Source organism: Ovis canadensis, chromosome 5, assembly GCF_042477335.2.
Source record: "Ovis canadensis isolate MfBH-ARS-UI-01 breed Bighorn chromosome 5, ARS-UI_OviCan_v2, whole genome shotgun sequence".
Lineage (NCBI taxonomy): Eukaryota > Metazoa > Chordata > Mammalia > Artiodactyla > Bovidae > Ovis > Ovis canadensis.
Genome location: NC_091249.1, coordinates 105,576,325 through 105,589,566, shown reverse-complemented (window position 1 = coordinate 105,589,566; position 13,242 = coordinate 105,576,325). Strand labels below are relative to the sequence as shown.

General features: G+C 37.4%; 1 protein-coding gene across 1 annotated transcript in view; it reads left to right on the top strand.

The window, feature by feature from the left end:
* The window catches only part of LOC138441636 (serine/arginine repetitive matrix protein 3-like), a 161,202-nt gene that overhangs the window by 118,153 nt on the left and 29,807 nt on the right, over positions 1-13,242 (top strand). Inside the window, exon 6 of the mRNA XM_069592740.1 lies at positions 3,482-3,558. The gene's annotated coding sequence lies outside the window, so the exon portion shown is untranslated. The remainder of the gene's footprint in view (positions 1-3,481; positions 3,559-13,242) is intronic.

Genomic DNA, 13,242 nt, shown 5'->3' with positions numbered 1-13,242 from the left:
CTGAATATTCATTGGAAGAGCTGCTGTAGAAGCGCCATTACTTTGGCTATCTGATTTGAAGAGCTAACTCACTGGAAAAGAACCTGATGCTGGGAAGGATTGAAGGCAAAAGGAGAAAGAGCAGCAGAGGATGAGATGGTTAGATAGCATCACCAATTCAGTGGACATGAATTTGAGCAAACTCTGGGAGATTGTGGAGGACAGAGGAGCCTGGCGGGCTATAGTCTGTGAGGTCTCAAAGAATCAGACATAATTTAGCAACTGAACACCACCAACAACAGAAAAGCATTTAACATCATGTCAGTTAACATATTGGAGAAGGCGATGGCACCCCACTCCAGTACTCTTGCCTGGAAAATCCCATGGATGGAGGAGCCTGGTGGGCTGCCATCTATGGGGTTGCACAGAGTTGGACAAGACAGTGACTTAGCAGTCGGACATGACCGACTTTCGCTTTTCACTTTCCTGCAATGGAGAAGGAAATGGCAACCCACTCCAGTGTTCTTGCCTGGAGAATCGCAGGGATGGGGGAGCCTGGTGGGCTGCCATCTATGGGGTTGCACAGAGTTGGACACGACAGTGACTTAGCAGCAGCAGCAGTTAACATACTCAGTAAATATTTGTTCCTATCCCATGCAAGTTTGTTGTACTAACTGTCTTTACTGGGAAAAACAGCTATCTGTTAAATAAATTCACCCTCAGATGGAAATACAAATTGTTAACATGAGTGCTCTACTAATTTGATTGCTGATGGATATTAGCAATGTTCCTGGTGCTTGAGGAAAAGCTAGCTGATGACAGTCATCTACTTTTGACCAGCCGTCTTTTCTTCTCTGTGCTTGTGAAATGTTCTATGACTGTCTGAAATGGCTTCTAACAAAACCCCTTAGTTTATAATAGTTCAGTATAGGATATTAAAATATTCTTGAATAGCAGTATTAGCTCCTGAAAATACAAAAGAGGTATATAAAAATAGCCTATAATGATGCCAACCACAGGTAATTGCTATAAATATTTTGGTATGGTTTATGTATGTGTGCTGAGAATTTTAAGTCATAACATTTTATTCATAATTGTGATTTAAATGGCTGCATGGTGTTTATTTTAAATCTAAGCTTTGTTTTGAGCTTTGCATTTTTTGTCCTTCTGCTCTAGTAAGTCATGCTGGAATACACATCTTTATATATATATATAAACTTTATTTCTGATTATTTCTTTAGGTTAATTCTTAGGAATAGAGTTACTGGCCAAAGAGAAGAAACAGTAATATGTTATAAATGTTATCCCAAATTGCTTTCTAGAAAGGTATCAGTTTATACCCTCATGAACCCCAAGTGTGACATTCTGACAGAAGAGAGTTACTTTTTTTGAATATACAGTTTGGCTGGTAGTTAAGACAGTTGATTTGTATATAGTTTTTTGCTAATTGATTCTTGTGTAATTGATTCAATCTGGCACTTATTTAGGAAGAGGCCAAATAACATTCTAATGACCAATGGGATCTTGCCTGAGATTTTTAAAAAAGATGGCTTTTAGTTTAAAAGTAATGATTAAAGTAATATTTGTTAAGTGGTAACTGGTATGCCAGTGTGCCATAGTCATATCTTGATTTTTTTGTATGTGTTATGAGGTCTCTTCAGGGCTAAATGCTATAGTGATTTTTAGAGGAAAATGAGATTCTTCTAATGTGCAATTAAAATATTTGCATTATTGGCAGTATACATTATAGAGAAACTTGAGGGTAAAAATCAGCTCATTTTATTTTGTAGTAAAATAAAAAATAGGAAAAATGTGCTAACATGATAATATCTAATGAGGGAAATGTTCTGTGCAGATGTCTGTTTTTCTATTAATCCCTAAAATGACTATATACTTTTATTTATATGAGTAACATCAGATACAAACATGTTGCTAGGAATATCTATCTACTTAAAAAAAGATAAACACAACATGAGTTTAGAATTTTAATACTGTTTTAAAGGTGATTTAAACCATTGGATAATGTAAGATTTGAGATTTCAACAAAGATCTAATATCTATGTATGCCACTTCTGAGAGTTATTTAGATATTTTTCTCTTGTTTAACTGCATTTAGTACAGCTTCTAACACAGAGAAGTAAGAACTGAGTCCTGTATGATGTATCATTTATGGGGCACTGGGAAAAATAATTTTACTTGATTATTTACTTGCACCTTCTAGGTGCACTGGCAGCCAATTTTATTATATATATCTTTATATATATATTATATCTTTATTATAGTATGTAGATAACAAGGTCATATGCTTTTCAGCTAACACAAAGGGCATATAAAAAGAAAAGAACTATTTTTGTTTTGCTTTTGTCATTAGTGTTAGTTGCTCTGTTGTGTCTGACTCTCTGTGACCCCCATGAACTGTAGCCCCCCAGGCTCCTCTGTCCTTGGAATTTCCAGGCAAGAATACTGGGGTGTGTAGCCATTCCCTTCTCCAAGGGATCTTCCTGACCCAGGGCTCGAACCTGCTTCTCCTGAATTGGCAGGTGGGTTCTTTACTGTCTGAACCACCAGGGAAGGAGTTTTCACATTGTCTTTGTACACTGGACACCTTTTCATGTTTATTATACTATGCTAATAGCAGTGTCACATTTCATCAACACCAAGTTAGTGGAAATGAAAAGCAGAATGTTTTGTTGCTCTTATTATTGTTTCAGATTTTTGTCCTGTAAATACTTAACTTTAATGGTAATGAATTATTTCAGAAGGGGAATGCTTTAGGGAGATATGTTCTGTTTTAAGCCAGATTAGGCTGCTAACCTAAATTTGGACCTTTCCCTTCCAAAGTTAATATATTTTGTGATACTAAGACGGATAAATACAAATAGTTGTTGTATTTTGCACTCTTGAATGTCACTGAAGGCACAGCTTCATTGAGGAGTGGGAAGAGATGTACATGTACAAATGATCACCCTTTTGCATTGAAATTGGCATTCTTCAGTCCTGGAACTAAGCAAAACAAATAATAAAGTCACACTGCTAGCTATACATACTTTACACTAACTTCACACTAACCCTATTGGACTTGATAGTATGGGCTTGAATGTACAATGACAGAGACAGGGAGTGTGGGTTTGGAGAGTTGGAGAGATGAAACAGGGATATGTGTAGAGGAGATTAATACTCTAGGCTTTTGATTTTTAATTTGTATAATTAACTTTTTTCTCTCTCAAGTCTTGAATATAGAATTGTAATTGTAATTAATTTAAGCATAGTTACCAAAATAATGGAATAAATCATTTAAGACAGGGTATCTTGTTGTTGAATATATTGATTAGCTTTAAGTAGGTTATCATGTTAGTTTATAAATCTTAATGCCTTGTCATTTGTAAATATGCTTGATATTAAAAACATTTCTCCTCACTTTGATTTTCTTTGGTATCTAAAATTAATGGGCAAAACATGAACTTCATTATGAATTCCTCCTAAATTTTTTTTTTTTTTACAGTTTACTTTCTCAAGACTCCTTTTGGATTACAGAGATCATGTTCTTCCTGTAGACTCCTGTGGAGGAATTTAAAATGAGTAAGTTGATGTTCTGGGGTATTATATTTGGAGAGGTATTTGACTGAAATTAATATATATTATTATGTTGGCTGCTGCTAATGTGTTAGAAATGTTCCTTCAAAGAGTCAAGTTGAACACCGATCCCAGTGTCATTTGATGAGAGCTGAAAAGAGGCACATGTACACAATCATTTATGTGTCTGATGAGACTGCTTGTCAGTTTTCATTTATTTTAACTTGAATCAGCACCGGGGTCAACTTAATAAAACAAGGTAATGCTAGGCCTTGGATTTTAGCAAACATACTTTAGTGGATGTGTCATGAGTTTTTAAAAGCAATTTGAGGATAGAAGTCAAATATGTTGAGTGTGTTGTACAGCACAGTGCCGATAGCTAAAAATATGATAGTGTGCACTTTAAAATGTTAAAGATACATCTCATGTTTTTCACTTTCACTTTCTTTACGTGCTCTTACAACAGCACAAAAGCACAAAAGAATACAAGGAAATTTTTGGAGATTCTAGATAGGTTTGTAGTACCTTAATTGTGGTGATGTGTGCACATATGTCCAAACTCATCAAAATATATACATTAAATATATGCAGTTATATATATGTCAGTTATACCTCAGTAAAACTAAAAATGATGATTATGTTTTAAAGATATGTTCTGGAGAAGGAAGAGAAGAAAATTAAACAGATGAATTCCCAGAGCATTCAGGATTCTTGATGTAGGAGGTGAAAGGGATTGGCTTCATGTTTCTTTTTTTCAGTCTGTTGCATTGAGGATGAGTACCTGATACTGATCATCAATATACTGATCATCAGTACTGATACTGATGTTTATGCTGATGTTGGTGTTCTTAGCATCTAAAGAACATCAAATATACTCTTAAGAGTTTCTCATTAGAGATCTTTTCTTTTACTCAGGCCACTGATTCACAAGAAAAAACTCTGTGAAGGCAATATACAAGTGAAAAACAATTTATGACTGAGGAAGCAAAAGAGGAGGAGGAAGAGAGGTGGCAAAAGTGGGCACACAAGGGCTTCCCTGGTGGCACTAGGGGTAGGGAACACACCTGCCAGTGCAGGAGATATAAGAGACACGGGTTCGGTGCCTGGGTCAGGGAGACCCCTGGAGGAGGGCGTGGCAACCCACTCCAGTATTCTTGCCTGGAGAATCCCATGGATGGAGGAGCCTGGAAGGCTACAGTCCATGGGATCACAAAGAGTTGGACATGGCTGAAGCGACTTAGCATGCAATATTGCTAGAGGAAACGTGAGAGGAAGGAAAATGACAGGGAGTGAATGGGATTATAAAAAGAGATTTTTCTCCATTTTGCTCAGGCTTCGGCCATCTGAGGCCTGGTCTTATTCTTTTTCCTTCCATCCTGCCTGCTATCCTCTAGCTATTAAAAATCTTACTCTAATTCTGATGCTAATCTAGTTCCTTCAGCCTTCTACCTTTCCATCTGTGAATATTCTAGATTCACATGGCCATCATTACTATTACTGGTCTTCTCATTCCACTGTCAGTTGCATTTGCTGAAAGCGTTCCTTGAATAGTCAAATCCTTCACATAGTTAATTCAGTAGATTCCCTGTCAGTGATAATGCACTGTTGCCAGGCAGTGTTCTAGGCTCTGGGGATAAAATAGTTACTGAGATGAAATCTTGGTCCTCATCACACATATATATATTGCAACAGATGAGTAAATACACATTTGATTTGCTGTGGGAAAAAAAAGCAGATTAAATGAGTAGAAAATAACATAGTATCCTGCTTTAGAAAAGGCAGTCAAGGAAGTTTTCTCTGTGGAGGCGATATTTGAACAGAAATCTAAAGTTCAGAAACAAACCATATGAGTTTCCCATATCGGAAATGTAGCTGAGTTTCCCAAACCAGTTACATATCGGAAGTGTGTAGCTGGAAGTGGAATGACTCAAGTGCAGAGGCTTATGTTTGATATCTTCAGGAGTTAGTAAGAAGCACAGTAGGTAGAGGAGGAGAGTGGTAGGAAATGAGGTTAAGAGTTAGGCAGAGCCACAGTACAGCCTGATCGGGACCACAGTGAAGCCCTTGGACTTTATTCTAAGTGTGATGGCAAGTCATTACTCTTAGCGGATCGAGAGCAGGGAAAGAATGTGGACTCACTTCCCTTGAGGAGTATTTTTTCAAATGAAAGTAGAGATGCAAGGTATCAGGAGAATTCTTAGGTGCGTATCCAGTTGCATTTATTAATATAAACAGTTGGAATGGGAAGCAGTTGTTCAGGGATAGCCTCCACTGGATAACACTACTCCAGTTCTGTTTTACCTTTGGAAGAATGCTACAGTGCTGTAAGGTACTGTTTTCCTAGAAAGATTTTATTAATTAGTACTTCCAGAGACCAGTGGAAGTGAAGTCAGTGGTGGGTGAACGGAGAACCTAACTAATATCCTGCCTTCCTATCTTTTTCATTAAGCCTAGTATATAGAAGTGCAAGTAATATACTTAAGCTTATCAGTTTGTTACGAAGGGTTAGATTTTTCTTGTTATTTTGTATAGCCATTCCTGTCAGACTTTTCCCAGCCACATCCATTCACTATTGAAGATAGATGAAAGAGCCATTAGACGAGCCATTATCTTTGTGAGATTGAATGCACTGCACTTAATTACAAAGTTTTGAGTATATTAAAGCCAGGAAAGCTTTATTAATGGTTTATTAATGGTCTGCAAGGTGATAATATTATTTTAGAAGTTTTAGTGAAATTTATTGTAAGTAGGAGTCAGCAGACTGTTTCTGTAAAAGGCCAGATAGTAAATATTTTGGGTTTTGTGGGCCATATGGTCTCTGTTTTAACTCTTGTTGTTACTCTGCACAACTTTGTCATTGTAGTTCAGATGTAGTCATAGACAAAACATAAACTAATGATTGTGATTGTAGCCCAATAAAACTTTATTTATAAAACAGGGGTGGACAGGTTTGGCCTGCTCAGTTCAGTTCAGTCGCTCAGTCGTGTCCGACTCTTTGTGACCCCATGAATCGCAGCACGCCAGGCCTCTCTGTCCATCACCAAATCCCGGAGTTCACTCAGACTCATGTCCATCAAGTCAGTAATGCCATCTCATCCTCTGTTGTCCCCTTTTCCTCCTGCCCCCAATCCCTCCCAGCATCAGAGTCTTTCCCAACGAGTCAACACTTTGCATGAGGTGGCCAAAGTACTGGAGTTTCAGCTTTAGCATCATTGCTTCCAAAGAAATCCCAGGGCTGATCTCCTTTCAGAATGGACTGGTTGGATCTCCTTGCAGTCCAAGGGACTCTCAAGAGTCTTCTCCAACACCACAGTTCAAACGCATCAATTCTTCAGCACTCAGCCTAACTCATGCTATAAAGAATCTTGTGAAAATTATGACTGCCATTTATTGAGCATGAACAGAGTAGTGGGTAATGTTATGGATACACTGTATTGTTATTTAATTAATCCTCACCACAAAAAGGAAGCTGAGGCTCAGAAGTTTTAAAATTATTACTCCAAGTTCATACAGCAAGTTGCAGGGTCATTACTAGAACCCAGATTTGTCTGTGAGTGTGATGATAGTCTTTGTTTTTCTTTCTAAAAATATTCATTTATTTATTTATTTGGCTGCATGAGTCTTGGTTACTGCATGTGGGATCTTTCACTGTGGTGCACAGACAGACTCTCTAGCTGTGGCCTGTGGGCTCAGTAGTTGTGGCACCTGGGCTTGATATACTTATTCTTTATATGAAGGAAAATGCTCTGTGAGTTTAAGAACTTTGCTTTCAATAATCTAAAAGAACCATGTCATTAAAATATAAGGTTGTGCTACAATAATCTTACTGAAAATCATTTTATAACTGATAATTCAGCTATTGGCCAAAGAAAACTCTGAAAATTTAAATTAGGGTAACCAATTAGTGATTACCAGGACACCAGTGTCTCTCTAAGCTATTCACACTGCTGGGATCATAGGCGTTCTTAAAACCGACTGTGCTATACCAATTGCCTTAAAGATCTCTCTTTTTTGTTATTTGAGGGGCTACATTGGCTGCTCTGGGTAAAGTCTTGGAAGAAAGCTTAGCAGCATTTTAAATTTCTCTTCTCAAAATTCAAACCAGGGGCCAAAAATACCTCTTGGAAAGGCTAGTAAGCAGATGTGAGGATCTTTCATCCTAAAGTGTTGGATGAAGTAATTGTCCAGTTAAACTGTCATCTTAGCTTCACCATATTTGTGCTCCTGGCCTGGAAGCAGACTTGAGTTACATATAGATTACATCAAAATCTGCCTTACATGAATAAATCCTTGGGAAAAAATACATTTTCTCTTTTTCTCATGAAAGCATCTAATGGCTCTGTAACTTCAAACCTCGGAGTGGGAGGGTACTGAAATTAGGAAAGCTTTAGTGATTTATCATGTCAGTATGTGTGTATGTGTGTTTGAGTATGTGTTAGAAGATAAGAAAAGCTCTGCAACCAAAATCCCTTTCCTTCGGTTTCTTTCCCTTCAAGATTACAATTTCCTTTCTGATTTTTGAAAGTGTGATCTGATTATATATTTAAAGTAAATAATTATTTATTGGGTACCCACTATATGTCAGGCATGATGATATAGCATAGAGGGTATAGATAATGAGTTAAACACACTGTCTTCAAGGAGATTACCAGAGATTAATACTGAGTATTATGGCTTGGTGTTAAAGATTCTGTCTGCCAACCAGATGTGGGGTTTGATCCCTGGGTCAGGAAGATCCCCTGGAGAAAGAAATGGCACCCGACTCTAATATTCTTGCCTGGGAAATCCCATGGACAGAGGAGCCTGGCAGGCTACAGTCCATGCGGGTCTCAAAGAGTCAGACACGACTTATTGACTAAATAGCAACAAGAAGAAATTAAATGCTAAAACATGAGTAAGCACATAGGAAAGACATGTAACCGTACTTTGGGAGTCAGAGAAGATTTCCTGAAAGAAAACCTGAGCTAAGTCATGAAAAAAAGGAGCTAGGCCAAACGAGAAGCAGGATAATCTTATTTGAATTTTCCCCAGTTCAGTCAACATGATATATCTGAATTAAGCATGCTTAAAATATCATTTAAAAGGAAAAAAAAGAAAAGAGACCTGTTTTTTTGAATGCCCTGAACCAACAGAAAAGATAGATTTGACACCAATCACCTCTTCTAAGTCTAGTAACAGGAAGGGCATGTTTGCTTATAGCCTGAGCATTCTCTTCATCAGAATAAGTGTGGCTGGCAAAAAAATAAAAATGGCCCTTCTTGACTGTGTTGGACCCCCTTTTCATTACCAGTTCTAACAGAGGAAAGTCTTAGAGTTCAGCTATGCTGATGAATGAGGAAGAGAGACGTTTTGATGAATTAACTAAGGTCTACCCCACCCAACTTACATTTTGCGCCACAGTTTTTAATGTTAGAAGTGGGCTAATCTTTCTTTCTGTTTTCCTTCCCCCCTCCTCCCAGTAATATAATCACAAATAGAATTCTAAGAAACATTCGACATAAGTTCTGACCTTAAAATACTTTGTAATTTTGACAAGTTTGGGCTTTATCCTGAGGGCAGTAAAATGAGATAACCAGATCATTACAGCAGCAACGTGAAGAATGGGTGAAGTAGGGCAACACTAGGGACACTGACACAAATTAGGCATGTAGGTGAGCGCGGGTAATGATGTGAACCAGGGTGAAGGCAGGGGAAATAGATATTTAGATGGTAGAATAATTCAGACATGGTGACGCTCTGGATATGGTGAATGATGGGCAAGAGTCAAGATTGATGGTCGGGTTTCTGACTTGGGCAGTGGAGTAGATAGAGGTGCTTGTCTGAAGACTGAGGACACAAAGGAACGAGGAGCATTAAGCAGCTCTTAAGCGGCTGCAGCTGCTAGGCTGGCTCACCACACTTCTGTAGATTCCTCTAAGAAGGAAACAGTGAACCCAGTCAGATAGATTTAGACAGTTTATCGCTCATAGCAAAGTGGTCGGTATGATCTGCATGTTCACATTGGTTCCCCAAGTCCTGTAGTACAGAATGAGGCTCGGGGTGATGCCATGCCCTCAGACGCAGGTGGATCTGTGCCCTCCCAGGCTTGCAAGAGCCTACGAGCAAAACTGGCCAACCTTGTCTCAGAGGATGACATTGTCTTTATTATCCTTGTCAGGGAACAGTATGCCCTCTAACCTGGAGGGATAAACCATTTCTACTCTGAGACACACAGAAATACCATAGAGAATTGACTCCTAACAGCAAGATAATGATTTCGGTTTTGACATAATGAATTTGAAATGCCCATTATATCTAAATCAAGGTATTCAGTAGACAGTTAACTATTTATAAGAATATTCAATATAGTACTCATAGAAGTGAGGTAATAAAAAATAAAATCTATGAACTTTAGCTATGTAAAAACAATACTATTGATAGTAATTTTAAAGACAGTTACAGCAGGTGGTTACCAAGTTACCTAATTAAACACTATGATATCATTAAATGTGTAGATTTATTATTGTATTCATTACAAACTGAGTTCACATAGACTTAGTCTTCTGTTGCTTGTGGGATTTGATTATCTGCTAATAACCTCAGAACCTTAGAAAGTAGTATAGTTGCAGGATATTTATGATACACTGTAGAGCTGGCCTCTGACTGTGCCTTTTGTCCGCTTTAGTCTAAACAAGTCCTCTCCAGTAGAAATAAAATGTAAGCGAGACTTCCCTGGTGGTCCTGTGGTTAAGAATCTGCCTTCCAGTACAGGGGACATGGGTTCGATTTCTGCTTGGGGAGGTAAAATCCCACATGCTGCTAGGCAGCAAAGCCTGCACACTGCGACAAAGACTCAGGACAGTCAAAAATTCAAATAAAATAAAATGTGAGCCATGTATGCAATTTAAATTTTTTAGTAGCCACATTAAAAAAAGTAAAAAGAAGTAGATGAATTTAATATTTTATTTAACCCAATATGTCAAATGTTATTTCAACATATAAGCAACATAAAATTATTAATGAGATATTTTATATTTTTTTCATACTAAGTCTTTGAAATCTAATGTGTATCTTACACTGATGTGTGTCTCAGTTTGGACTAGATATATTACAGAGTGCTCAACAGATATGTGTACCGGCTACCATATTGGACAGCTCAGGTCTAGGCCTCAAGAACAAGAAGCTGTATTTCATCATATGTGATGAATATAGTTCTTCTTTGTATGTTAGAAGACTAAATACTATGCTGTGCCTTTTATCTTAGATCATTGAGTACTATAGGATAACTAACATTATAATGAAAAAGCAAATGGCCACTGAATTTATATGATATATATATATATATTTTTTTTAGATCGTGAGTTTCACTTAAAATCAGTTCTTGCAGTGCTTAAAAATAGTTATCTTTGTAAGTGATTTAGGTCTTTAGATGTATCATTGGTAAATCACTCAAGGATTTTACTAGATGGACTAGGTAGCCAGGAGGTTTAAAGTATAGTTTGGGGTACATGACTTACTCTTCAAAAATCAGTTATATGTTAGAATTTATTCTATCCTATTATGTTATATAATGAGGCATCTCATCATTTTGTGGCCTGTAAGCATTTACTTATTTACCATGTTGAAAAATGTATTGATTCCTTTATACAGAAGCATCTTGAAAACCTAAAAAATGTCTGTTATGTAACTTAATGAAAAATAGATGTTGAGGGCAAAGGAAAGCTGTCTATATGCCTTCAGTATAGGAGCTAGAAATAATATACTTTGGAAAGTCTGAAGTATGTTAATAGTTTTGGAAGAAGACTAGGTAAGTAGCTTGACAAACTTAAGATCTTCTAAGAAGCTGATGATGCATAGTAATGACTTACTGAGCTTCATGGACTTTGCTGTGTATTTTAGCAAGGACACTTTTAACTCTAATCTGTGAAATGCACTCACATTAAGTTGTATATTGAAGCAACATGCTCAGGGAAAAGTGAGTTTTTCTGCTGAATGTGAATGAAAGCACCTGATTACTTGTAAAGACTTGGATATCTCTTTGATGGTGATTATTATCTGTGATTCTTTGTTGAGGGTTTTTTGCTTGTTTTTTAAAGACTGACTTGGGATAATCAAATGTTAAATGTTACATAGTTTAAAACATATTCTTTTAGAGAGCAGTTCTGTAAGGCAAATAGTTCTACATTATTCTAGTTTATTGATACTTTTATTTACGAGTAAACAGTTTTAAAAATTAGACTGATTCATAGCAAAATGATAGAGATGTGGATATGCTGTGTGTAATAAGGAAGTGAACTGAATAAGTGGATCAATAAGGAATCTTCGGCTCTGCTCTCAGAAGCAGCAGAGTGGGTAGCATCTGTTTTGTTTTAATGACCCAGAAGGGCTATGCGTATACCGGTAAACACTTTAGAAAGTTTGTCAATTGACTGTGGTAAAATAAACCAGTGAGGGTTAAGATCATGTTTCTGACATAACCATTGACGGGTTAAACCGATTGTTATTTTATATCTTGCTTTGGAACGGAGCTTTGGGAATGAAGGGGTTACCATCAACAGTTTTCAAAGGGTGTTTTAAAAAGTTTGAGAACCTTTGTTCTGTTGTAATAAAAGTGGTCAGTGGAGGCCTCCCCGAGAAAGGGATGTTTGAGCTATGGCTTAAAGGAGACGTGGGAACAGCTACAGAGCTGCCTGGGGAGGAAGCTTCCAGGCCAAGGACACAAGGGATGCCAGGCCCTTAATGCAGGAGCATGCCTGGCAGGTTGAGGGATGGCATGGTGGCCAGTACAGCCACAGAAACAAAAGGATTACCATCATTGATTCTCCGTCTTCTCTGTATTCTAGATACTTTTTATACAAACCTGACTTGAAATAAGGAAAATTGGAGGAAACAGTATTATAGCAGAAAAAATGGGTTTCAAAATTTTAAAAGTATCGTTTGGAAACAAATCCCCAAATAAAAATAAAAGTGATGTTAAAGCTCACAAAATAATAGGGACATGTCAAAAGGCCTCAGTAGTCAGATCAGAGGGACTCCCGCTGGCCAAATTTGAGAGAATTCAGCTTCACAATAATGAGATTGAGTGTGTGCTAAGTTGCTTTAGTCACATCTGTCTCTGTGCCACCATGGAGTGTAGCCCGCCTGACTTCTCTGTCCATGGGATTTCCCAGGCAAGAATGCTGTAGTGGGTAGCCATTTCCTACTCTGGAGGATCTTCCTGATTCAGGGATGGGACCCTCATCTCCTGCAGCTCCCACATTGCAGGCAGATTCTTTACTGCTGAGCCACTGGGGAAGCCCAATGAGATTAATAAATGCTAAAAACATCCATGAGTTCATACTTACAGTAAACAAGAGAATAAATAAGGGGATAGGATACCGTATAAATAAATGTAGCAGGAATGATAGTGTTAGGAAATCACCATTTTGCAACCATTTTAACCACCAGGCAAGGGTCATCAATGGATGCTAAAACCAGTGAGTGAGAAGTGGATGAGGGCTAAGATATTTACAAAGTTTTAAAAATATCTTTCCATGAATTGTTCTTTAATTACTAAGTAAAACATATTTTACAGTGGAGTAACCTTGTAGATACTACTTTAACTACTTAAGTAAGTAAGCAAAGTCAGTATCACCAATAACTGGACAAACCATATTATATGCTTCCTGATGTGATACACTGAAAAGAACACAATATCATTTATATAATGTT